At 38.0% G+C, this 27,999-nt stretch overlaps 1 pseudogene; it reads right to left on the reverse strand.

Annotated features, from left to right (window-relative positions):
• Positions 1–350: 350 nt before the first annotated feature.
• LOC134486849 (killer cell lectin-like receptor 4) lies at positions 351–27,999 on the reverse strand (annotated as a pseudogene).

Genomic DNA, 27,999 nt, shown 5'->3' on the forward strand with positions numbered 1-27,999 from the left:
TATTTATTACTTCTATTTCTATCTCTCTTTATTGCTTCTGACATCCTGAGAGAAAATTTTACTGGTGTGGCAGGCCTCTGATAAGTATCCCTGTGTTGTATGATTCTGAATGTACAGGTCTTTGTGGATGAGAATCTGCAGATCTGCTCAGCAGTGACAGATCTGATGAAAGCAGGAAGAATAATGGGTGGAAAACATAGGTGTCCCTGGTATAGCAGGCTTGCCAGAGCAGCTCAGTTTGCTCCAGAAGTCCTAGCCAGAAGGGAATTAGGTGGATGAAAGAAAGTCTAGCTCTTAATTGTGCTTTCAATTAAGATGAGTTATTCTACAAATAAAGAAATATTCAAACTGTTTCTTAGGGTTCTTTATTTAGTTCTGTGGGAGTTTATGCACACAAATAAGACAAATTCCTCCAGGCTTTGGTGTATACAGCAGAGGATCTGTCTTGTCTCCAGAGGGAAGGAAGATGTCCTCTGCTCTGTCAGGTAAGTTTCCAGAGAACATTCCCAAAATCTTCCAGATTGTCTCTCTGTTTGCCCTGCGGACTAAGATCAAAACAATTTTATAAGAGCTAGGAATTACTACTGGAAACAAATGAGTAACAGATTTCATCTTTTACCTTTAACATTCATTGGATTGTCAGTCAGGGAATTTATCCAGTCTCTTCCCACAAATACAGTTGAATAAATAATCACAGTTAATATTTTCTAGTCTTGTTTTAGATAAGAATACACATACTCCATCCTTAACATTGTATTTCCTTGTGTTCAAGGCACTGGGGAACAAAAAATGGACAATTGTTTAATTTTGGACATTCTCTGATATAAAGCATGGTTTTACAAGTTCTATTTGCCAAATGAAACAGAATATAACACTATTAATCATAAATTAATCACTAAAATGTCATCTTTTGTGTAAGCTCATTAAAAAGACATGGTAACAACCAAATCCTTACCTCTTTTCATACCTGCAATTTGTGGTCAGCTGGGAAAACTGAATGACAATATTTCTAAGGTATTACTTTATGCTGAACCTGTTCTCTTACTTATATCATATGAATGAAAGTGCTAAGATAAAAGTAAAATCAGATGTGTGACACAGAAAATATTGTCTTATATGCTTGTCTTGTAAGGAGAAAGGGAGGATTTGAAATATAATCACAGATGAAGGTTGGTAACTAAAATTTTGGACTTTTCTTTCCTTTTTCCTTCCCCACATCCTGGCTAATGGGGCATCACAGAAACATGATAATCTGCAAGAGAGTGTATTACAGCATATGAATTACTTCCTTTTATAATGAAATCACATGTTGCAAAACAGATAAATATAAAATCAGAACACAGAGTAAATTAGCATGTAGGATGAAATACAAGGAACATGTGTTCTGGGAGAGCCTGGGCTACATAGCAAAAACATAAGTCAAAAAGTAATTATTTAATAATTAATATCTTTTATAAACCAGCATAAATCAGAGTTCTACTCAGACAAAAAAGTACCTCAGCCAGTTTTTTGCCTAATAGAGATATCTGACTAAATAACACACTCAAAATGGAGATCCTCAATATTAGATTCATTGATGCCATGTGGGACTCAATTCTAGTTCCAGGATTTGGGAATTGACACCCTTCCATACAAAAAGAGTTTTAGGCTAGACTGAGTCAATGACACTCTGTCGAGAGAAAGAGAGGGAGAGAGAGAGAGAGAGAGAGAGAGAGAGAGAGAGAGAGAGAGAGAGAGAGAGAGAGAGAGAATGGAAACCACTCCACATGGGAATGGGACTTCAAAGGAATCAGTCATAGTGAAATATGTTACTGTCTTTTAACTCTGGGTTTAAGATGAGGAGAAATTGAATATTCATACTTAACATATATAGGTATGAAAAAGGAACAAAGAAGAAAAATTAAACCAAATGTTGTCCGGATCATATACAGAATAGGCAAAAAAAAAAAAACCTTAGGAATCGATATGCATATTATACATCCATAAGAAATTCTAGTAGGTATGGTCAAGAAATCATGTGTGAATGTGCAATAGAGGCAAATGGAAGAAAGAACCCGGAAGAGAGCAGTTCACAAAAGATAATTATTAAAATATAAATAAAATATATGTTCACACAATGACTTGCACATGAATTGCCATGACAACTTTTATAAATGACAAAGGATAATAAATGTCAAAATTTGGAAAAAGTATGTTCACATGTGTATTGAGAAATATTGTGAAATATCAGGACAATGTAAATGGGCTTTGTAAGTAGGACAGTGAAACACTGATCTAATAAAAAGCTTGAGTTAGCCAAAACAACATAGTGACAATGGCAACTGTAAAAGAGTCAGAGAAATATTGACCAAAGACAAATCTGTACATAGTACTTAACACTCTGAACTAGGCTACACTCATTTATAGTACAAGAAAGCACATGTCTGCTTGTCTGGGGCCAGGTGTGTTCAAGGTTCAGAAAAGAACTTTAAATCTTTTTTTTTACATATTTAATATGTTTTTATTTACTTTGAGAATTTCATAGGCATACACAGCACACTTTAGTCATATCCACCCCTACATCCTCTACAACGCTTTCTCCTGCCAACTTTATGCTCTTCTTTATTTTTTTTTATTAACTTGAGTATTTCTTATATACATTTCAGGTGTTATTCCCTTTCCCTGTATCCGGGCAAACATCCCCCTCCCCCCTCCCCTTCCTTATGGGTGTTCCCCTCCCAACCCTCCCCCCATTGCCGCCCTCCCCCCACCAGTCTAGTTCACTGGGAGTTCAGTCTTAGCAGGACCCAGGGCTTCCCCTTCCACTGGTGCTCTTACTAGGATATTCATTGCTACCTATGAGGTCAGAGTCCAGGGTCAGTCCATGTATAGTCTTTAGGTAGTGGCTTAGTCCCTGGAAGCTCTGGTTGCTTGGCATTGTTGTACATATGGGGTCTCGAGCACCTTCAAGCTCTTCCAGTTCTTTCTCTGATTCCTTCAACGGGGGTCCTATTCTCAGTTCAGTGGTTTGCTGCTGGCATTCGCCTCTGTATTTGCTGTATTCTGGCTGTCCGACTCCTGTCAGTCTGCACTTCTTTGCTTCATCCATCTTGTCTAATTGGGTGGCTGTATATGTATGGGCCACATGAGGGGCAGGCTCTGAATGGGTGTTCCTTCAGTCTCTGTTTTAATCTTTGCCTCTCTTTCCCTGCCAAGGGTATTCTTGTTCCCCTATTAAAGAAGGAGTGAAGCATTCACATTTTGATCATCTGTCTTGAGTTTCATTGGTTCTAGGCATCTAGGGTAATTCAAGCATTTGGGCTAATATCCACTTATCAATGAGTGCATACCATGTATGTCTTTCTGTGATTGGGTTAGCTCACTCAGGATGATATTTTCCAGTTCCAACCATTTGCCTACGAATTTCATAAAGTCGTTGTTTTTGATAGCTGAGTAATATTCCATTGTGTAGATGTACCACATTTTCTGTATCCATTCCTCTGTTGAAGGGCATCTGGGTTTTTTCCAGCTTCTGGCTATTATAAATACGGCTGCAATGAACATGGTGGAGCACGTGTCTTTTTTATATGTTGGGGCATCTTTTGGGTATATGCCCAAGAGAGGTATAGCTGGATCCTCAGGCAGCTCAATGTCCAATTTTCTGAGGAACCTCCAGACTGATTTCTAGAATGGTTGTACCAGTATGCAATCCCACCAACAATGGAGGAGTGTTCCTCTTTCTCCACATCCTCGCCAGCATCTGTTGTCCCCTGAGTTTTTGATCTTAGCCATTCTCACTGGTGTGAGGTGAAATCTCAGGGTTGTTTTGATTTGCATTTCCCTTATGACTAAAGATGTTGAACATTTCTTTAGGTGTTTCTCAGCCATTCGGCATTCCTCAGCTGTGAATTCTTTGTTTAGCTCTGAACCCCATTTTTTAATAGGGTTATTTGTCTCCCTGCGGTCTAACTTCTTGAGTTCTTTGTATATTTTGGATATAAGGCCTCTATCTGTGGTAGGATTGGTAAAGATCTTTTCCCAATCTGTTGGTTGCCGTTTTGTCCTAACCACAGTGTCCTTTGCCTTACAGAAGCTATGCAGTTTTATGAGATCCCATTTGTCGATTCTTGATCTTAGAGCGTAAGCCATTGGTGTTTTGTTTAGGAAATTTTTTCCAGTGCCCATGTGTTCCAGATGCTTCCCTAGTTTTTCTTCTATTAGTTTGAGTGTCTGGTTTGATGTGGAAGTCCTTGATCCACTTGGACTTAAGCTTTGTACAGGGTGATAAGCATGGATCGATCTGCATTCTTCTACATGTTGACCTCCAGTTGAACCAGCACCATTTGCTGAAAATGCTATCTTTTTTCCATTTGATGGTTTTGGCTCCTTTGTCAAAAATCAAGTGACCATAGGTGTGTGGGTTCATTTCTGGGTCTTCAATTCTATTCCATTGGTCTATCTGTCTGTCTCTGTACCAATACCATGCACTTTTTATCACTATTGCTCTGTAATACTGCTTGAGTTCAGGATAGTGATTCCCCCTGAAGTCTTTTTATTGTTGGGGATAGCTTTAGCTATCCTGGGTTTTTTGTTATTCCAGATGAATTTGCAAATTGTTCTGTCTAACTCTTTGAAGAATTGGATTGGTGTTTTGATGGGGATTGCATTGAATCTGTAGATTGCTTTTGGTAAAATGGCCATTTTTGCTATATTAATCCTGCCAATCCATGAGCATGGGAGATCTTTCCATCTTCTGAGGTCTTCTTCAATTTCCTTCTTCAGTGTCTTGAAGTTCTTTAAATCTTAACAAATTTGCTCTGTTTTAGTTAGATGGTTTCTGTTGCTTGATAAACCACCATGGTCAAAGCAACTTGGAGAGGACAGAATTTATTTTACTTAAACTTCCACATCAACATCCATAATTGAAGGAAGTCAGGGCAAGAGCTATTCTTGGCACGAGATGGAAAACATCATCTGATTTGGATATTAGGAAGAAGTACAGCTTACAGTCTTGATTTCCAAAACTGGCTCAGTGTACTTTATAGCATACCCAACACCACTCTCCCAGGAGTGAAACGCAAACTAGTCTGGGATCTCCCTCATCAGGAACTAATTAAGAAAATGCTCTATACCTTTCCTTACAGCTGTGTTATTGAGACACTTTCTCAATTAAGATTTCCTCCATTCAGATGACTGTCCCGTCTCTCGGTTGACACAATACTAGTTTGTACTATGGGGCTTGAAAAGGTGTATGTATTTGTTAAAATCCATTTATCTCATAATGTACAGTGTTAAACGTTATACTTACAGACTCCGGTTATAAGGTTTGACTTTAAAAGATGTAAGTATCAGGTGAGTAAACAAAACAATGGAGTGAATCATTTCAGAATTAAAGGACTGTACAGGGAATGCACTGTATGATCCTAACATGAATAAATATCAACAGTGGCATGATCCAGAAAACTGACAATTGTAAATATGAGTTATGGACTAAAACATATTGCTAGATCCATAAGGAAGATTTTGAGCTTTACATTTTAAGGTGATGACACAAAAGAAACTTCTTGACACAACAAAATATTTACTGACAGCATAGTATTAACACATTATCATTATTAGTAGTATTAGGTGCCATGAGACAAAATAATCACTCTATAGCACAGAATGACCTCAAACATATGATGGAGGTGTCATATGCAGCTGGCCTTGATGAATATCACCGTGTCTATGGGGTTTCAATATATCATCAAATAGTCAAAGAGAGATAGAGAGTGAATCAAGACATGTATAGATTATGGAAGATCATTTGACTTTCTTGAACTAGCCCAAAAATATTAATAAACTCTAAAATTATTTTAAAACACATAAATGCATTCCAGACTTTATTCTTCTTATGCGCAAAAAGTAACAAATACTAGTCAACCAAATAGAATCAAGTAATAAAGGAACAAAAGTCCACAACTATATTCTAGTTCATTTTTCATATTTTTGTACTTTATTTGGTAATGTCAAATAAACTGCACACCTACTTCCCACTCCTCCCAGGTATGTACCCATTCTTGTGACTATGCCTCCAAACGAGAAGAAAGGTGGTGGAAAGGACAACTCAAATAAACAAACAAAATGCAAACAACAATCAAAAGAAGACCAATATGTGTTGTCCACATAGTCATTAGAGAATTGCCAACCCCTCTCTGGCCATCCTATTATAGATAAATGAATCCTTCCCCACCTGCAGCCTGTGAGAAGCCATCCATTGTGGAGAGCTACACTAAAGAATCCATATCACATTTTTAGGTTCTCTTGGTTGCTCTCTGTCTAGATAATTACTTTGGACAGGTGTTAGTGATTGCCACAGATACCTTCTATGTCCCTCTCTCTGAATTCTGGTATTGCAGTCATCTATACCATGTCAAAAATGGTTCCTTTGCCATTTATCAATAGCAAAAGGTTGATAGGAACTTTCACATGATTTCTGGACATATTACAGACTAAGATCATCCAAAAGTTATCTCAAATCAACACAATTTATTGATAACCCTGGGCCCTTCAATGACAATTCAGGCCAAGACATTAATACAACTCCAGATTACTATATGACCAGGAATATCCACATGATATATGGCCTTTCAAATGACTTGAAACAGCAAATCAGGGATAACAGAGTGGCCTCAAGAAGCAGCATGGACCATGATTATCTTTCCAGAAGGTCCAATATAGAAATATAGAGGCCATTTAAGGAGGTCCAGTACAGGTATTAAATAATAAAATGCCCTACAGGTTTTACAGTCATATCTTATTAAGGCATATTCCCAATTGAGATTCCTTTTTCTCAGGTAACTTCTGTTGAGTTGATATAAAATTAATTTGCAGAACGATGATTGAAAAAATGTACATATTTGTTAAAACTCGAATTTCCCATGACTTACTGTTGTGGTAAAAATTAAAAAGGAACATTTTCTATCCATCCCCATAAGCTGGATCTGCTGGCTCTGGCTGCTACCCTGCCATGCCCACTCCCAGCTGTCTCCCTTTTACTCACCCCCTCCACAAGGTCCAATAGGTGGTACTTACAACACCACACGCAAACACACACACACACACACACACACACACACACACACACATACACACACATCTCATTCTGTGGGACCCTGCGTGTTCTCACACTGTGTGAGAAACAGAACCTGGTCCACACACTCCAAGTGCCTCTCAGCCATTTATTTCACACACTGTCCTCTTTAGCCCAGTAAAAAGGAATTTCCAGATACTTGTAATTTAGCAATTAGATTTTCATGTTAAATTCTCAATCCACAATTCTTGCACACAATTATTTCACTGCCAATTGATAATGATATGAACTGCCTACCTAGACAAGATAAAATCGACCTAGTTCACCTAAATCTGAACCATCCTGCTCCATAAACTCCATCTTGATTGCTCTCCTTGTTCCTTTCTCCTGTATTACAAAAACTTTGTCCCCAACCCACTCTCTACTGTCCAATCGGGTACCTCTTTGACATCAACCTACAACTTACAGTGGGTACATTTACATGCAAACTCCAAGTTCCAGACTTGAATTTTTAAAAGTAATTTTCAAACAGTGAGCCAAGCTGTCTCAGAACTAAAGGATGTTACATGTGAAATCACAGCATGATCCTGAATACGAAGAATATCGACAGTGATGTTATCCAGGAAACATACAGTTATGAATATGGACTATAGATTAAAACCTGTTTCTTTGTCTATACTGAATTATTGAGTTTCTGAGTGAATCTATAAAAGAAATTGCTTCTCTTTTGAAAGTATTGATAGAGAGCTAAGTAATATAATTATTATTATTATTAGGCTTTATTAAAATATAGTCTCGCGGAAACAGCAGCGCAGATCTTCCTGGTTGCTGCCGCCGCAGAGAGCTCGTGCGCAGTACCCCGTGATAGAACTTGAGCCTCGGGACCACAGGTAAGACCAACTTTTCTACTGCAAGAGACCTGCCTGGTGAACTCGGGACACACAGAGGCAGAATTCCTCTAGGACCGGGCACTTCCTGTGTTTACCAGGAGTCCCACATCCGCGGATCCCGGCCAGCACCAGCTCTCTGCTCTCAAACCCGGTGGGAGAGAGACCTCACCGCCTGCTCAGGTGGGCACTCCTGAGGCTGCAGAGCGGAAAAGACCACCAACACTGCCCACCACTGCCCACATCCCTGGCCCAAGAGGAAACTGTATACGGCCTCTGGGTTCCCGTGGAGGAGGGTCCAAGAGCAGCAGGACTGCTGCGTCTGAGACACCGCCAGAACCTGAAGGGATCTACCGGATAAACAGTTCTCTGCACCCAAATCCCGTGGGAGGGAGAGCTAAACCTTCAGAGAGGCAGACATGCCTGGGAAACCAGAAGAAACTGCACTCTGCACACTTCTCGGACTCCAGAGGAAAACACCAAACACCATCTGGAACCCTGGTGCACAGAAGCTCCTGGAAGGGTGGCACAGATCTTCCTGGTTGCTGCCGCCGCGGAGAGCTCATAAGCAACACCCCATGAACAAACTTGAGCCTCGGGAACACAGGTAAGACCAACTTTTCTGTTGCAAGTGAACTGCCTGGTGAACTCAAGACACAGGCCCACAGGAACAGCTGAAGACCTGTAGAGAGGAAAAACTACACACCCGAAAGGAGAACACTCTGTCCCCATAACTGGCTGAAAGAAAACAGGAAAACAGGTCTACAGCACTCCTGACACACAGGCTTATAGGACAGTCTAGCCACTGTCAGAAAAAGCAGAAAAAAGTAACACTAGAGATAATCTGATGGCGAGAGGCAAGCACAGGAACCCAAGCAATAGAAACCAAGACTACATGGCATCATCGGAGCCCAATTCTCCCACCAAAGCAAACACGGAATATCCAAACACACCAGAGAAACAAGATCTAGTTTCAAAATCATATTTGATCAAGATGATGGAGGACTTCAAGAAAGACATGAACAAATCCCGTAGAGAAACAGGAAAACATTAATAAACAAGTAGAAGCCTAAAGAGAGGAATCGCAAAAATCCCTGAAAGAATTCCAGGAAAACATAAATAAACAAGTAGAAGCCCATAGAGAGGAGTCACAAAAATCCCTGAAAGAATTCCAGGAAAACACAATCAAACAGTTGAAGGAATTAAAAATGGAAATAGAATCAATCAAAAAAGAACACATGGAAACAACCCTGGATATAGAAAACCAAAAGAAGAGACAAGGAGCTGTAGATACAAGCTTCACCAACAGAATACAAGAGATGGAAGAGAGAATCTCAGGAGCAGAAGATTCCATAGAAATCATTGACTCAACTATCAAAGATAATGTAAAGCAGAAAAAGCTACTGGTCCAAAACATACAGGAAATCCAGGACTCAATGAGAAGATCAAACCTAAGGATAATAGGTATAGAAGAGAGTGAAGACTCCCAGCTAAAAGGACCAGTAAATATCTTCAAGAAAATCATAGAAGAAAACTTCCCTAACCTAAAAAAAGAGATAGCCATAGGCATACAAGAAGCCTACAGAACTCCAAATAGATTGGACAAGAAAAGACACACCTCCCGTCACATAATAGTCAAAACACCAAACGCACAAAATAAAGAAAGAATATTAAAAGCAGTAAGGGAAAAAGGTCAAGTAACATATAAAGGCAGACCTATCAGAATCACACCAGACTTTTCGCCAGAAACTATGAAGGCCAGAAGATCCTGGACTTAAGTCATACAGACCCTAAGGGAACACAAATGCCAGCCCAGGTTACTGTATCCTGCAAAACTCTCAATTAATATAGATGGAGAAACCAAGATATTCCATGACAAAACCAAATTTACACAGTATCTTTCTAAAAATGCAGCACTACAAAGGATAATAAATGGTAAAGCCCAACATAAGGAGACAAGCTATACCCTAGAAGAAGCAAGAAACTAATCATCTTGGCAACAAAACAAACAGAAGAAAAGCACACAAACATAACCTCACGTCCAAATATGAATATAACAGGAAGCAATAACCACTATTCCTTAATATCTCTCAACATCAATGGCCTCAACTCCCCAATAAAAAAACATAGATTAACAAACTGGATACGCAATGAGGACCCTGCATTCTGCTGCCTAAAGGAAACACACCTCAGAGACAAAGACAGAGACTGCCTCAGAGTGAAAGGCTGGAAAACAACTTTCCAAGCAAATGGTTGAAAGAAGCAAGCTGGAGTAGCCATTCTAATATCAAATAAAATCAATTTTCAACTAAAAGTCATCAAAAAAGATAAGGAAGGACACTTCATATATATCAAAGGAAAAATCCACCAAGATGAACTCTCAATCCTAAATATTTATGCCCCAAATACAAGGGCACCTACATACATAAAAGAAACCTTACTAAAGCTCAAAACACACATTGCACCTCACACAATAATAGTAGGAGATTTCAACACCCCACTCTCATCAATGGACAGATCGTGGAAACAGAAATTAAACAGACATAGACAGACTAAGAGAAGTCATGAGCCAATTGGACTTAACAGATATTTATAGAACATTCTATCCTAAAGCAAAAGGATATACCTTCTTCTCAGCTCCTCATAGTACTTTCTCCAAAATTGACCATATAATTGGTCAAAAAACAGGCCTCAACAGGTACAGAAAGATAGAAATAATACCATGCGTGCTATCAGACCACCACGGCCTGAAACTGGTCTTCAATAACAATAAGGGAACGATGCCCACATATACATGGAAATTGAACAATGCTCTACTCAATGATAACCTGGTCAAGGAAGAAATAAAGAAAGAAATTAAAGACTTTTTTAGAATTTAATTAAAATGAAGGTACAACATACCCAAACTTATGGGACACAATGAAAGCTGTGCTAAGAGGAAAACTCATAGTGCTGAGTGCCAGCAGAAAGAAACAGGAGAGAGCATATGTCACCAGGTTGACAGCACACCTAAAAGCTCTAGAACAAAAAGAAGCAAATACACCCAGGAGGAGTAGAAGGCAGGAAATAATCACACTCAGAGCTGAAATCAAACAAGTAGAAACAAAAAGGACCATAGAAAGAATCAACAGAACCAAAAGTAGGTTCTTTGAGAAAATCAACAAGACAGATATACCCTTAGCCAGACTAACGGGATGACACAGAGAGTGTGTCCAAATTAACAAAATCAGAAATGAAAGGGAGACATACCGACAGATTCAGAGGAAATTCAAAAATCATCAGATCTTACTATAAAGACCTATATTCAACAAAACTTGAAAATCTGCAGGAAATGGACAATTTCCTACAGAGATACAAGGTACCGAAGTTAACTCAGAACAGATAAACCAGTTAAACAACCCCATAACTCCTAAGGAAATAGAAGCAGTCATTAAAGGTCTCCCAACCAAAGCAGCCCAGGTCCAGACGGGTTTAGTGCAGAATTCTATCAGACCTTCCTAGAAGACCTCATAACAATATTATCCAAACTATTCCACAAAATTGAAACATATGGAGCACTACCGAATTCCTTCTATGAAGCCACAATTACTCTTATACCTAAACCACACAAAGACCCAACAAAGAAAGAGAACTTCAGACCAATTTCCCTTATGAATATCGACGCAAAAATACTCAATAAAATTCTGGCAAACCGAATCCAAGAGCACATCAAAACAATCATCCACCATGATCAAGTAGGCTTCATCCCAGGCATGCAGGGATGGTTTAATATACGGAAAACCATCAACGTGATCCATTATATAAACAAACTGATAGAACAAAACCACATGATCATTTCATTAGATGCTGAGAAAGCATTTGACAAAATTCAACACCCCTTCATGATAAAAGTCCTGGAAAGAATAGGAATTCAAGGCCCATACCTAAACATAGTAAAAGCCATATGCAGCAAACCATTTGCTAACATTAAACTAAATGGAGAGAAACTTGAAGCAATCCCACTAAAATCAGGGACAAGACAAGGCTGCCCATTCTCTCCCTACTTATTCAATATAGTTCTTGAAGTTCTAGCCAGAGCAATCAGACAACAAAAGGAGGTCAAGGGGATACATATCCGAAAAAAGAAGTCAAAATATCACTATTTGCAGATTATATGATAGTATATTTAAGTGATTCCAAAAGTTCCACCAGAGAACTACTAAAGCTGATAAACAACTTCAGCAAAGTGGCTGGGCATAAAATTAACTCAAATAAATCAGTAGCCTTCCTCTACACAAAAGAGAAACAAGCCGAGAAAGAAATTAGGGAAACGACACCCTTCATAATAGACCCAAATAATATATAGTACCTCGGTGTGACTTTAACCAAGCCAATAAAAGATCTGTACAATAAGAACTTAAAGACTCTGAAGAAAGAAATTGAAGAAGACCTCAGAAGATGGAAAGATCTCCCATGCTCATGGATTGGCAGGATTAGTATAGTAAAAATGGCCATTTTACCAAAAGCGATCTACAGATTCAATGCAATCCCCATCAAAATACCAATCCAATTATTCAAAGAGTTAGACAGAACAATTTGCATATTCATCTGGAATAACAAAAAACTCAGGATAGCTAAAACTATCCTCAACCATAAAAGGACTTCAGGGGGAATCACTATCCCTGAACTCAAGTAGTATTACAGAGCAATAGTGATACAGCCACCCAATTAGACAAGATGGATGAAGCAAAGAAGTGCAGACTGACAGGAGTCGGATGTAGATCGCTCCTGAGAGACACAGCCAGAATACAGCAAATACAGAGGCGAATGCCAGCAGCAAACCACTGAACTGAGAATAGGACCCCCGTTGAAGGAATCAGAGAAAGAACTGGAAGAGCTTGAAGGTGCTCGAGACCCCATATGTACAACAATACCAAGCAATCAGAGCTTCCAGGGACTAAGCCACTACCTAAAGACAATACATGGACTGACCCTGGACTCTGACCTTATACGTAGCAATGAATATCCTAGTAAGAGCACCAGTGGAAGGGGAAGCCCTGGGTCCTGCTAAGACTGAACCCCCAGTGAACTAGACTGTTGGGGTGAGGGCGGCAATCGGGGGAGGGCGGGGAGGGGAACACCCATAAGGAAGGGGAGGGGGAGGGGGATGTTTGCTCGGAAACCGGGAAAGGGAATAACACTGGAAATGTATATAAGAAATACTCAAGTTAATAAAAAAAAAAAGTAGTCTCACTGTGTAGCATACAGTTACTTCAAACACACTGTGAAGAATAAGCTCACCCTGAACTCAGCAAAATATAAGATTGTAAGTGTTGAGCTATCACATGCAGCTGGATGCAGTGAATATTACTATATCTGTGAGATATCAATTTTAATCAAATGGATCCAAGAGAGATAGTGAATGAGGACATAGGTAGATTGTGGAAGTTTGTATGATTTTATTGAACTAGTCAGGCAAATACTCTTCAATTCTAAACGTACTTTACAGAGAATAAATACACTCTAAAAGTATAAATTCTTCTATGTACAAAAAGTAACAGATACTAACCACCGACAAACAAATAGAAACACACAACTACATCCCAGTTCTTAATTGGGCTGCCAGAGCACTAGAATATTGAAAGCCTGGTGATGATGAAGTGTGTGCTATTCATCAGGATTATGTATTTGCTTCTGTGTGATTTGGGAACAACAGAGTAATTCCTCAGGTTTTGGGCAAAAGACATCCATCCTATAAAAATAGATGCTCTGAGTACCACGCAGAAAAAAAACAAAAAAAAAACCAAGGCTTTTGCAGTGTTAAGACAGATTTTCAAAGAGCATTTCTTTCCTTCCCAGCTCATTACCTTATTTCCACAGTGGCCTGAGTCCTGTGGTTAAATCATTCAGTCACTAAGTAATCACAAACCATCACAGGAAACCAACAAGAATGACAAAATATTCTACTTTTATATTTCCTTCACTCATCAAACTGAATCACGAAGTGTATATACTATGTTTTTTACAAACACAGGAGTAGAATTTACCACAGTCAACATTGTTTATATCTGTGAAACCAAAAAATGTACTGTCTCCATCTTACATAGTGATAATGCTACCGTGAAATCACTATAAAATATATAGTGGGCAGTTATTTAAATTTGAACGTTATATATATTTATGTGAAGGTATTTAAAACAATGTTTTTTTAAAAAACATACTGATTATGCACTTAATTATAAGTGTATAAGTAAAGAAATTTACTTTTCTCTAAACGCATAAAAAAGGTGATACATTTAGCTCAGACTGTAAAGGACATGATGGTATGTACTCACCAATAAGTGGATATTAGCAAAAAATGTATAGAATACCCAGGATACAATCCAAAGAACTCAAGAAGATTAACAAGCCTAAAAGCCCAAATGAGGATACCTCAATCGCACATGCGTTGAAAAAGAAAATAATCACTATGGGGAAGGGTGCTGGGTTGGAAGGGCCAGGAAGGGGAAAGTGGTAACATGATCAGGTATTGTGTGTAGGGGAATGGACTGAAGCCTTGAGAGCCAGCAGGAAGAATGGAAATAGGCTACCTTCGGAGATAGATGTTGGGGGGAGGGGACCCTCTAGAATATACCAGAGACTTGGGAGGTGAGAGACATTCAGGACTAGATGAAATGCCCTACAATGGGGAGAGGGAACTTGTACAGCCCACGTCCAGCAGAAAGACAGGGCATCAAGTGAGGGATGGTGTTGCTATTCCACAGTCAAAATTTCTGGCCATGTACTGTCTGAAAGAACTACTGGAAAAAAAGGAGAAGACCTTGAGAAAAAGAAGGTTTAATGACAGTCCATGAGATCCAGCTCAGGGGTAATCCACAAGGCCTGATGTTATTACTGCCTGCTTACAAACAGAGGCCTATAATGACTGCCCATGGAAAGGCCCAACAAGCAGCTGAAAGAGACAGATGTTTATATTTGCATCCAATCAAAGGACAGAAGTTGATGACCCCTGTGGTTTAATTATGGAAAAGCTGAAAGAAGCTGAGAAGGAGGGCAACTTCATATGAAGACTAGGAGTCTTAACTAACTTGGACTCCAGGAATCTCTTATACACTGAGCTACAAACCAGGCAGAATACAAATGTTGATATGAGGCCCCCAACACATATACAGCAGAGAACTGCCAATTCTGGAATCAATCAGAGAAGATGCACCTAACCCTTGAAAGACTTGGAACTCCAGGGAGTAGGGAGGTTTGGTTGGGTATGTGATGGGGGGAACATCCTCTTGGAGACTAGGTTGGGGAGATGGTGTCAGAGTGGACAGGGATGGAAGATAAATTCTGGACTGTAAAAAAATGATGAAAGAATTAAAAAAGAAAATGCTGGTCTTTTGGACAAAACTCAGATCCTAATACACTCTGCACTTTTAACATTTCATTAGATAGTTAACATAGATTTCCATATTTCTAACAGATAATTTTATATTAAAGTTGATTTCCTCTGATACTCGTTGCAAAAGCAACAGATGAATAGAAGAAATATGTTACATGGCAAACAGGACAAAGTCTTATATACCTCTTTTCCAAGAGGAAAGAGTTTTGGAATAGAGTCATAGAAGAGGTTTTGTGACCACTATTGTGGTTTTTGTTATCTTTCCCCTCTCTCTCTCTCTCTCTCTCTCTCTCTCTCTCTCTCTCTCTCTCTCTCTCTCTCTCTCAGAACTCATGGGACTTGGATGAAACATGGTGATTGACCATCTTCTCTGCATGCAATACAACTGCAACCTCTGCAGGATGGTGTATTAAGTGCTATGACTGTGTTCTTCAAAAAACAACCTTTAAAATGTTGACTAAAATATGTAATACTGGGAAAGCTGAAGCAGGCCTGTGACATCAGCACTGGGAGGCTGAATTAGGAGGATCATAACCAAGTTAGACTAGGCTATAGAGTCAGTTCCTAATTAAATTTTAAGTAATAATTAATACCTCAATCAATGCACTCTGAACAATCAGTAAGCAGACTCCTAAATAAGCTTAGGCTTAAGCAGAGCTGACACTTCAGAGGATCAGCAAAGCCTGATAGTCAGTCTCTCTTTTAATATTCATGTCAAGAAGAAATGTGAAATATGTAAAATGGTTATTTAAATACTAAATACTGAATCCGTGAAGACCAGGAGTTCAAGGCATATTTGGTCAAGATGGTGAGTTTGAATCAGGCTAGCCTAATGAGAATGTATGTCAAAGAATACCATACAGAAAATGATATCCAAAAAGCTCCTTGGAGCTGAAATGGCAAAGGGATAAAACTTTAAAAAAATGATGACCTTTCTTTAATCCTGGATGTAAACCAGGAAGAAACAGTATTTAGATTTACTTTAGGAACACAATGTGAAAATAAATGAAGTCGAGGTGGCATGAATAACAGGGAGCAGAGGTAAGATACAGTAGTAATAAGTATATGTGTTAGTTAGCCAGCCATAAGATTAAATTTGGGTACAATCAATAAAGAATATGTCTTGAACATGACAAAAGAAGAAAAGGCTCCAACAGATACTAACTATTCACAGATAGACATAAAGTACATATGCTGTATCATGAACTCTTATGGTTACTTTCATAGTAACCTAGACCTGTACGGAAACACAAGTTAGGAGCATGATTCTCAGTGAGTTGATTAGAAGATGACATTTTAACAGAAGAGCCAGGTTCTGTACCTTCTCACTGGAAAAAAATGTTTGTGGTGGCCACAGGAAAGTTCTGACACCTGGACTCCCTTACTCAAACCTCAGGTCTGGCCCTAGTAACAACACCATCATCAGGCAATTGTTCTGTAGCATAGACAAGGTCCACAAAGTTCTCTTAACTTGGATACAGGCATATTCTCTTCTTCTGGCACCTCATTCCATTTGTTACCACTTGCTCCTCGCTGACGGTGAATGCTTCTACAGGCTGTAAGCAAATTTATTAACTCTGTGGTCAGTCTCAGAGGCCAATACAAGTAATCCAGGTGCTTGGGAGAAAGAGATATGACTATAAAGGCTAGTTTGTTTGAAATGATAATGTATGTAGAAAAACATTAATAACAATACTAATAATCTCTGTGATAAGAACTTATTAATAAATCTTAGAAGGCTGTAGGTACTCTGTCTAATTCACTGACAGCCTGCTTAACAGTGTCCTTCAAGGAAAGAGAGGAAGAAATTTTCTGGATGGTTTGGAATCTAGCTGTCCACACTGAAAACACCTCATTTACAATAGACTTGGACCAGTAACTGAAAGGCCATTTTTCAAGTCACTGAAAGAAATATTCCTGATAAAGTTATCACTGTGAGTAAGATGCCTCAGATGCTTTCTGTAGCAGCTGAAGAAGAAACTCGGTGAATGTCACAAAGAAAATGGCATCATGAACAAAAGACAACAGGAATAATTAATTAAACACACAAAAGTACAGACAGTAGGATAGCACATGTAAAATAAGTAATATTGGGCATCATTTGAATGATAAGGTAGACATGTCTAACTATAGTCCCAATGCCAGAGAAATGGAGGCATGACAATGAGGAGTTGAAGGACAGCCTGGGTTTGATGAATCTCTATCTCAATATAACATGAAATAATAAAAAGTAAAATTATTTTAAAATTGAATAAAAAGCGACTTAAACTACAATTACCTAGAAAAGTCATTAAAGGAAATACAGAATTATAAGGTGATTTCTTAAAATTCATATTTCTAAAAAAAATCAACAATCAGCAAAAATGTTAAAATATGGTAGAAAGGCAGAAGGGCTATTCTGAGGATTCAAGGACAAGGGATGACGAAACAAAAGAAAGGAGAGAAAAAAAGATGGGTCAACCAAAACCAAGGATGTACAGAAGGTTACATGAAACCCAGGAGGTAGTAAATTAATGTTGACAAGAACAAAATACTCTCCAGGTTTTCTTGGTGGTTTGGAGTTTTTGTTGTGTTTGGTTTGGTTTGCTTTTTTTATATATGTGGTGTGTTTCAGTGTTTATTTGGGGACAATTTTTTTTTCTTACTGGGATTTTGTTTGCTTGCTTGCTTGATTTTATGTTACCTTTTGGGTTGTTGTTGTTGTTTTGGAGAAACAAGTAGCATGAAGATGACTGGGTAGGAATTTGGGAAGGAATAATGAGTATTTAGTGGAGACAGAACCTGATCAATATATATTCTATGAAAAAATCTAATTGAAAAATAAAAATGTAACAAGTATCTGAACGAGTCAAATGCAGATATTTATACCCAACCAATAGACAGAAGTCAGAGGGCCCTGTAGTTGAATTAGGGAAAATTGGAAGAAGCTGAGGAAGGTTACCCCATAGAAAGACCAGAAGTCTCATCTAACTTGGACCCCTGAGTTCTCTGACATTGAGCCACCAACTAGGCAACATACATCAGCTTTCATGAGGTCCCTTACACACATACAGCAGAAGACTGCCTGTTCTGACATCAGTGAGAGAAGATGCACTTAACCCTGGAGTGTCATGAGGCCCTAGGCAGTGCAGAGGATAGTTGGAGAGGTGGTAGGGGAGGTGGGGACATCCTACTGGAGACTGAGCAAGGAGTTTTGGAATGAAGAACAGAAGGTAGAACAAGAGGTGATTAAGAGTGGACTGTAAAAAAATATTTAAAAATAAAAAATAAATTAATTGATTGAAATTTAACATTAAAGAAGAGTTACAATTTAGAAGATATGTATTTTTATAAGAAAACCAATGTGCAAGGCATAGGATTACTCCAGAGGAATTACTGGTCAGGGAGACAAAAGCTGTCTCCCACATAGCACAAGCTATTGCTACTGTCCTTAGTAATCCATTATAAGTGTAAAGCAAGGCCCTATTGCTGAGGATATTCCACACCTTCCCATCAAGACAGAGACATTAACTTCAAACAAATATGGAAATATCTTTTTCTGTGCTGGCTTTCTAATGGTTAGCAGGTGCTTTGCAGGTTGCAGGGGAGAAAATTTATGAATAATCCTGTCCTGCACTGGACACTCAATCCTGCAATGCTGACCTGATACAAACCATACAGATATGTGCAGCATTACAATTGTAATAGAGATACCTTCTTAGTGGAACTGTGGCCTTTACCACAGGAAAAACATATTCGATATGGAAATCAAAATCCGGAATTGGGAAGGACTCAGGCCCTAGGTGAGAACTAGCTACTATCACTCTGCTGATATCGGGAATTAAATAGTATTCTTATCATTTATAGTAATGACCTAAACCTGAGTTTCTGTCAACCTCCATCAGAGAAGCTTCTTTTACAGTGGGTAGAAGTCAGTGCAGAGGGGCAGATATTGGTCAAATGCTTAGGAGAAGCTTTTTGTGCTCAGCCATAAAGGAGACATCTACATCAACTTCTTCCCCTCCATACCACCACCATGACTTGGGGAACAGCATGGAAGAGGACAGAACAAGAATGTAGGAATCACAGCCGGGAAAGTGCTCTCTAAAATGCAGGCTGTGGACAAGAGGTATGGCAAAGACTGGCAAAACTTTTTACATCTTAGGAAATAAATTTCTTTGGGTGACAGGTGCTGGAAAGGAGGGATTCATTCTTTTTTTGATAGTGTGGACATTGATGTGTTTCTTTACGCAATTTTGTGGCCTATAACCATGAACCATAAATACGAAGTATGAGTTAGCAGGGCACATGGTAGAGCTTAGGCAGAAGAAGCTTTTGTGGGGAGTGGGATGACATGATCATAATTTATTTAATATAGTGAGATAAATGAAATTTATCAAGAAAAATGAATATTATTAATAAAGATAATCAGTGAAGAATTCTCTATTAGATTATAAATAAACATAATCTTGGAGTCTACACAACACCTTGAAATAGAAAGTAGGCATACATATATATGTTTTCATAAACATGTTCTTATATTCTTAAGTAACCAATAATTATGTAAGCTAATGATAACAAAAATGTCACAGGAATGTCTGAGAGACTCATTGTATCTGTCATGATTATTCGGTCACTTCACACTCTCTCAAGATTTTTGACTTTCTAGTGCCCTTCACAACTTAGAACACACAGTCCTGAGGTGTATGCAGTATTAAGTCACTTTTGGTCAGTTTCTAAAACATACATCTTCCCTCTGAAACAAGTGCACAGTGTACAAGTGTAAGGCCTTAAGTAACTTCTTATACGTGCGGTGCATAGAAAATGAGGAAAGTCATGTAAAATGAGAGAAAAGTCTTTGCACACAATTCTCCCAATCCCCACACCAGTGTTACAGTCTGAAGGGTTCAGAAACTCACAGTTCAGATGGGTTGTTGTCAATCCATGTCCAATCACTTTTTGTACTATCATAAAATAATCCAATCCAGTAACTGTCTGGAGTAACCAGGAGATGAAGGAACAGCTATAAAGGAAACAACAAACCTTATGATGAAATTTCTTTCTGTTGAATGAGAGCACATGCAGCAAAACTTCCCAGCATTACTGTGTCATTCTCTGCTCTCCTGTCCCACCTCTCAGTCTCACCATGTAAACTTTCTAAAGAAATTCCTACTAGTATCATTTTTAAATCAAAACTATGTCAATTCAATGAGTTATTGAAAATAAAAACTTCAGGTGTCCTGAGATACTGGGTTCATGACACAATTTGTGACAGTGCTTGTTAGACAGAGTCTTACTATGTACAAAGCCAGTCCTTGAATTAACAATCTTCTTGCTTAAGGCCGATAAAAGCACATAGATCATTAAACAGTTTCTGATGCTCTATGAAATTGTTCAAATGTGCAGTGTATTCTGGAATACTTCACAAGCATATAGGAAGTGCTTGTATGGGAAGTACTGCCCTATTTTCAAAGAAAATTTATAAAGACAAAAATTGCTCTATGAGTGGGTGGGGATTTAGCTCAGCGGTAAAGAGCTTGCCTAGTGAGAGCAAGGCCCTGGGTTCGGTCCCCAGCTCTGGAAAAAAAAAGGAAAAAGGAAAAAAAAAACTTAAAAAATTGCTCTATGAAATTCTGTGCATGAAGCTCCATACTCCAGAGAGGAACTTTCCCTAGGTAAAATCCAGAAGTGACAGAACTGAGAAGTAGATGGGGACATATTTGCTAGCATTTAGTGTATCTTACATGAGATACGTGAGTGGTATGATGTCTAATAGAGTAATTATATATTAAAATATGTTCTGGGGTTAAATCTAATTTTATTGGTAGTGGTGGTTGTGGTGGTGGTGGTGGTGGTGGTGGTGGTGGTGGTGTGTGTGTGTGTGTGTGTGTGTGTGTGTGTGTGTGTGTGTGTGTGACTGTGTGTGCTTACATGCTTTTGCTGGTAAGGATTTACTTATTTTTTGTGTTTACCTGGATGCAGTTACCTAGTTACTCCCTTAGGTTGGATTTTTATTCTAGTATTTTGTGGAAGTCTGGAATTATGAATAGATATTGCTTGAAATTGGATTTGTCTTGTGATATCTTCTTTTCTCCATCTAAAGTGATTGAAAGTTTTACTGGGTATAGTAGTCTATGTTGTCATCTCTGGTTTGTCAGAGGTTACAAGATTTCTGCCCAGGCCCTTTTAGCTTTTCAGTCTCTGCTACGAATTTGGGTGTAATTTTGATAGTTCTCCCTTCATATGTTACCTGCAATTTTTTTCTGCTGCTTTGAATATTTTTTCTATGCTCTGTAGATTTTGTCTTTTTATTATTATGTGGTGGGAGGATTTCCTTTTCTCGCCCAATCTAATTAGTTTTCTAAAAGCTTTTTCTAAATGTTTATAGTCTCATCTTTCTTTAACTTGCTAAAGTTTTCTTCTATCATTGTGCTGAAAATAATTTTGGGCTTAGAGCAGGGACTTGTCAAATTCTACTAATCCTATTATTCCTAGGTTAGGCCTTTTTATGGTATATCAGTTTTCCTGGGTGATTTGTGTCAGGATTTTTTTAATTTAGCATTTTGTTTAACTGATGTATCAATTTCTTCTTTTGTACCTTCTAAGCTTCAGCTAAACAGAAAATTCCCAACATAGGATTTTCAAATGGCTGAGAAGCACATAAATAAATTTCAAAGACCTTAGCCTTCCAAGAAATGAAAATCAGAAGAAATCTGAGATGCCATCTTACAGCAATCAGAATTAATAGGATAAAAAAAAAACTAAATTGATGGCACATGATAGAAAGGATGTGGAGAAAGGGGAAGACTCCTCCAATTCTAATAGGAGTGCAAACTTTTACAAGCATTTTGGAAATCCATTTGGTGGTTTCTGATAAAACTGGTAATAGTTCTACATCAATTCCCAGCTTATCCTTGGCATATACAAAACATAAACAGGAAATGCCAGAAATTTGTAAATTTGTTTTCTTTTAAATTGTCATTTCTAAAGATGGATATCTTTTTTTCACAGAACATAGGAATAGTATATAATAAAGATTATGGAGATTTTCCATGAAAAATGCAATGGGACTAACTGGTCAAAACATTAAATTCACATTTCTCATATTATCTCATTATGCATCAAGGCCCAGAGTTCAACCATTTGCCCTGTTGTCATCTGATTACTCATTTCAGGCAGCCACACTCCTAATTCCAAAGAGCAAATCTCTAGGCAGAAGGGATTTAATAAACAACTGGCTACCACAGGATATGTTTTACCAAAGGATCAAACTACATCTGAGAAAGATATGCTTTCTGAGGAATTCTCTTGTAGATTCCTGGAAAGGGAGGAGACTGAAAGACAGAAGTGTCTCTATAAAAACAAGTCTCCCTTTAAAAGTACTATGTTCTACAGTTTTGTTCCCATTACAAGAAAACCATATACAAATATTTAAAAAACAAAACAAAACAAAAACATCCTGTATTCAGTATCTCACCAGTTCATCCTCATCATCTATTGCCAGAAGGGCCAAACTGTAATTCTGACAGGTCTGGCTATATCCACTCCATGTTTTTCTGTCCATGATGAAATGATAACATTCCATACCATAACAGAACCAGTGTATTTCAACACCTCTATCTACAACAGAGAATGTAAATGGTTAAACTTATTATTCTCTGGTATTTCGTTATGAGAACATTGTATTTATTCAACCTGTGTAAAAAAAGTAAACTTTCACATGGCTCAAAAATTGAGATTGTATGATGACCAGAGACCCCTGCACATAAAGGATCCTTTGTTAATAACATAGAGCTATAGAAACATTTCCTCTGGCAATCATAGTTGAATCACTAGAGAAAATGAAGCACAAATACACAAAAGAACACTATTTATTCTTTAAAGTGAAATGAATCAGCCTGGCATGATGACTTATGCCTGAAATCAGAGCACTCCAAAGAGAGAAACAGAAAGATCACTGCCAGTTTGATGCCAGCCTAGACTAAGTGTTGACTTCCATACCAGCCTTGGCTATTCAGTAAGTTCCAAGTCATGTTAGGCTACAGAATGACATCTTGTTTCAAACTGAACACAAAAGCAGGATGCTGACCTATGTGATGAGCATCATTGACTTTAAGGATGCTGTGCAAAGTGAAACACTTTAGGCCTAGGACAAAATTGTATGAATGCTTTCAGATTAGATTTCTAAAACAGCCCAGTTCTCTGAAGCAGACACTTGTGAGATACTAGGAGCCAAAGGGAAGGCAATGAGCACTTTCTGTTCAAAGGGATTTAAACTGATGACTGAATTCTAGTAAAGCATTGTGCCCACACTAGTCCCCACAACTTGATCTGAGTTAAATCCTATTATATTAAGAAAATTAAGAGACATATGAAGGAGGTTTTGCTACTGATGCTCTTCTCATTGTTATGTCCAGGCCTTCATTGGTGTGCCCACAAGCACAAATGATTCAAGTTTGATGCATTACGATGTGTGCAGTTTGTATAGTAGGATCACCCAATATGAATTTTTTGATTAGTGAGGTGCTGGGAATGTCTATGCTCTGTTAAAGTTTATCTCCCATCTTCATTTTTCTGTGACAAGATATCATTGTGCAGGTCAGACTGGCCTGAAATTTACTGGACTGTCTACATTGTCCTTACAATTATAATTCTCCTCTCCCAATCTCAAAATTATAGGGACTACATCAGTATGCTACCATTAACAGATAATGAACTTATATTAAAATAATGACCCAAAACCTATTTCATGGGTCTGAAATATTTCAATTACATATTTTGGAGCATTTTTCCCCTGACACATATTTTATACTGTAGCAGATTTAAAAAATCACTCCTTACATAATGAGAATCATCACAACCTACTATTGGCCAACTCTCTCAAAACAATTCAGATGGAAAACACACACACACACACACACACACACACACACGCACGCACACACACACGCACACACACACACGCACACACACACACACACACACACACACGGTTATTTTTATAACTGCATTCATGTAAATGCTCTAACTATATTTTAGCATAAATATTTTATACTATGCTCTTATGAAAAAGTTTCATGTTGTGTCAGGAATGAAGTCAGAGACTCAGACTTTCCCATAGACCAAAACAATCAAAATTCTCAGATGTACTAATGTCTAATTCCATCCCCTAGGATCAGTAGGAGTGCCAAACAGACACTCACTTCTAGAAACTATAATATTCTTCTAATCCAAACAGGGTTTTCTGAGTTTCCAGGCCCTAATAAGGAACCTCCAAGCAATTAACCCAGAGACCACCAGCATTTTAAGTTGCTTGTTGTACTTCAAAGGTTCCAAATAAGAAATAATAGGGTAATGCAGTTCTGCACTCATGGTCCTCCCATGCTCAGTACCTGAGTGCTGTGAAGAATCTAAAACAATCTTGGTTTTGTTGTATCATCTGTTCTGTTCTCTGTTGAGGAATTCCAGAAAATGATTAATAGCACTATACTCTGTAGGCATATCTCTCAGCATTTCTTCCTTTAAGTTGATGTCATTTTGCATGATGCTGTAGTTATGGTGGTGGTTGGTTAGAGTTTCCTGAAGTTCATGTTTTTCGTGACTGTACTGAAAAACTAAAATTAGTAACATATAAAATATCAAAAATGGTCCTAAGTGTTACATATTAAAATTTAAGATTAGAAGAAAAGATTCATGTTGACAGCTAACACACATCATTAATTTTGTTGGTACTGTTCCATTTGTAAATTGGCCCTTCAATTAACTCACTATAGAAATATATACATCAAGTTTTCCTTAGGGGACAGTTAATTATAAAATAAATACAGCTGTATAAAATTATTGTAGAAGTAATGACCAATTACTTCATTATTACAGCACAAATTTACAAATAAATACCTTAACACAACATAAAATTTTGACATAAAAATCGTTAGGAAATGATGAAATTCTTATTGCAATGTATGGAAAGCTACATATCCACACGTATAACAATATTAAAACACATTCTGAAAGTGATTTCTTTTTAATTGTGAAGGAATTCCATAAAGTATAACTTTTAATTTAGCTGTGCAGATGAGTCTCTTTACTTAACCATGATCTCAATATACTTTGAAGAAAAAGGAAAAGAAGGTCATTGTTATTCTTTACAGAGCTGTTTCTCCCAAAATGTTTACGTAACATTCACAGTCACCTGAGATCCAAAGGCAGACAATCACCAAGTAGTAAGACAGAACATTGCCAAAAGTGAGAGAGAAAGGGGAGTTTACAACAACCCCAGTGCTCATGCTTAGGTATGTAAGGGGAAAGGAGACTGCAGCGTGTCAGGATAAAAAATATTAGTGTACAGAGATTCTAGCTCATCCCCTGATTATAGGCAGAAAAACGGAAAGTGTGTAACTGCATAGCAGTTCATGATTAAAACTATTCTTTATGCAGAAGATAAAAAATGTGTATCTCAATTACTTACAGTTTGTCACCAACACTGCAACCGATACTAGCCGAAAGGAACACAGGATTCCAAGAGCTGTCACAGTGCTCTGCCAGCAGACTGAACAATCATAAAAAGGCAAAATATGCAAGAAAATCCCCATGAAAAGAATACATCTCAGTACAAATTACAGTCTGTGTAGCATGGAAACCCAGAAAATTTTTTACGCAAGTCTATGATATGAACTGACTGAAAATGTGCTCTCAAAGCTGTAGATTTCTATCTAAAATGTACCTGCTCTAGGAATGCTACTGGGGTAAAGTCTCATAAAATTTTGAAGAAGGCCATGGCCTTGTATTGTGAATCCTCCTACTCAGCCTAGAAGGAGGTAGATGACAGGCATGTCCCTTCACACAGTCCCATAGGAACTGTAGTACATTCTACAGAAGACACTGGAGGCACAGCTATAATCCATGTACAAGATACCAAGTTGGAGCATGCAGTCAACCAGCCAGAGAGCATAAATGAAGATGAAGAGGAAGGAAAGAGGGATGAATGTTCTTGAGAACTGATAGAGAACCTGAGTTGCTCTGGATTTGATCTGTATACAATCCCATCCTTGAAAGGGCATATAAGTCAACAATCTCTTTTGTCCTTTAAGTTCAAAATTCCTTAATATAATACTAAACATTTTGGTGTATCTAAGGTGATTGAAATCGGAAACTCATGCCTCTAATTAACACTGTATTAGAAAAAAAGAAAAGAAAAGAAAAGAAAAAGAAAAAGAAAAAATCTCGGCTTGGAGCACCTCAAATGCAGTGTCTACAGAGTAACTACAAAGAGAATAAAACGTAAGATTTCCTTGGCTTCATTAATAAACAAAATTGTTCTTTGGTATTTTGGGGAAATAACATTGGAGTTTACTCATTCCCACACACACTAATCCTTTCATTTGCTCTCCCTTCATCTGTACCTTTATTCTCAGGAGGACACTAATTCTTCTGATGGACATCTGCTGTTGCCTAGTTGCATTAGAAGTTGGGGTATTTATGGCAATTAAAACATATTTTTCAAGAGTGAAATATTTCACTCCTAACAAATGAAAACAAAAGCTTCATTTCCTTAGGAGTTCATTTCTCTAGAACACTTAATATTATTTAGGCACTAGCTTTTCTGTTAGTTTTAAAGGTTTAGCCTGCTATATTTATCTGCTGAGTGGCTTTTCCAGAGCATGAAAAATACAGAGGTGGATGCTCACAACTATTGAACTGAGAAAAAGATCCCCATTGGAGGAGTTAGAGAAAGGATTAAAGGAACTGAAGAGGTTTGCAACCCCATAAGAACAAAAATACCAACCAACCAGTGTTCCCAGGAACTAAACCACCATTCAAAAACTACACATGCACAGACCCATGGCTCCAGCTGCATATGTGACTGAGAATGGCTTTGTTGGACGCCAAGGCGAGGAGAAGCCCTTGGTCCTGACAAGGCTGGACCAACCTCACAGTGTAGGGGAATGTCAGGGCAGGGAGGTGGGAAGGGGTGGTTTGATGGGTGAAGGAACACCTCATGGAAGAAGGGGAATGGGGCAAGAAAAGGGGTTTATGGTCAGGATACCGGGAAAGGAGATGACATATGAAATGTAAATAAATGAAAAAAATCCAATAAACAAATATAAAAAAATAAATTTTCACTAAACTAAATAATAAAAAACCTCACTTCTTCAATAACAAGAATTTGTTTTACAAAGTTCCAGTGTTCAAATCAGCCCATCTGATTTATTCCCGTACCAAAAAATATCTAAGCAGTAGAAATAGGGTTATATTTTTCTTTCTGTTTTTTTTCTTAAACTTGTTTGCCTTATTTTTTAAACTTAGTTTTCAGCAATTTTTGTACGTGATTACCCTCCAACTAATACTCTCTGCTTCCCACTCACCCATGTGCATAACCAAGCCCAGATGTAATAGAACATTATTCTTTCGATAAAAGCAAGTTGGATACTTTTAAATTCCTAAAAGTTTAAAATACATTTTTTAAATGGTAAAATCACTTACCTCTGTTTCCAGCTTTTCTAGGCCTCTGAGTCCCCCTCTGTCCTCTCCTGGTTCTGCAGCACTGAGGAATTATGAAATCTCGCAGTTCAGAAAGTGACCCTCTGCTCATTCATCTTGGGAGTATTTGGAGTATCTTCTCTGTTAAAATATGTACTTGAGTGATTTTTAAAAACAGAAAAAGTTAAAATGTTTGCCTTTAGGAAAGTACCTGGATCTGATGGTACAGA

The sequence above is a fragment of the Rattus norvegicus genome, chromosome 4 (assembly GCF_036323735.1).
Source record: "Rattus norvegicus strain BN/NHsdMcwi chromosome 4, GRCr8, whole genome shotgun sequence".
In the NCBI taxonomy this organism is placed as follows: domain Eukaryota; kingdom Metazoa; phylum Chordata; class Mammalia; order Rodentia; family Muridae; genus Rattus; species Rattus norvegicus.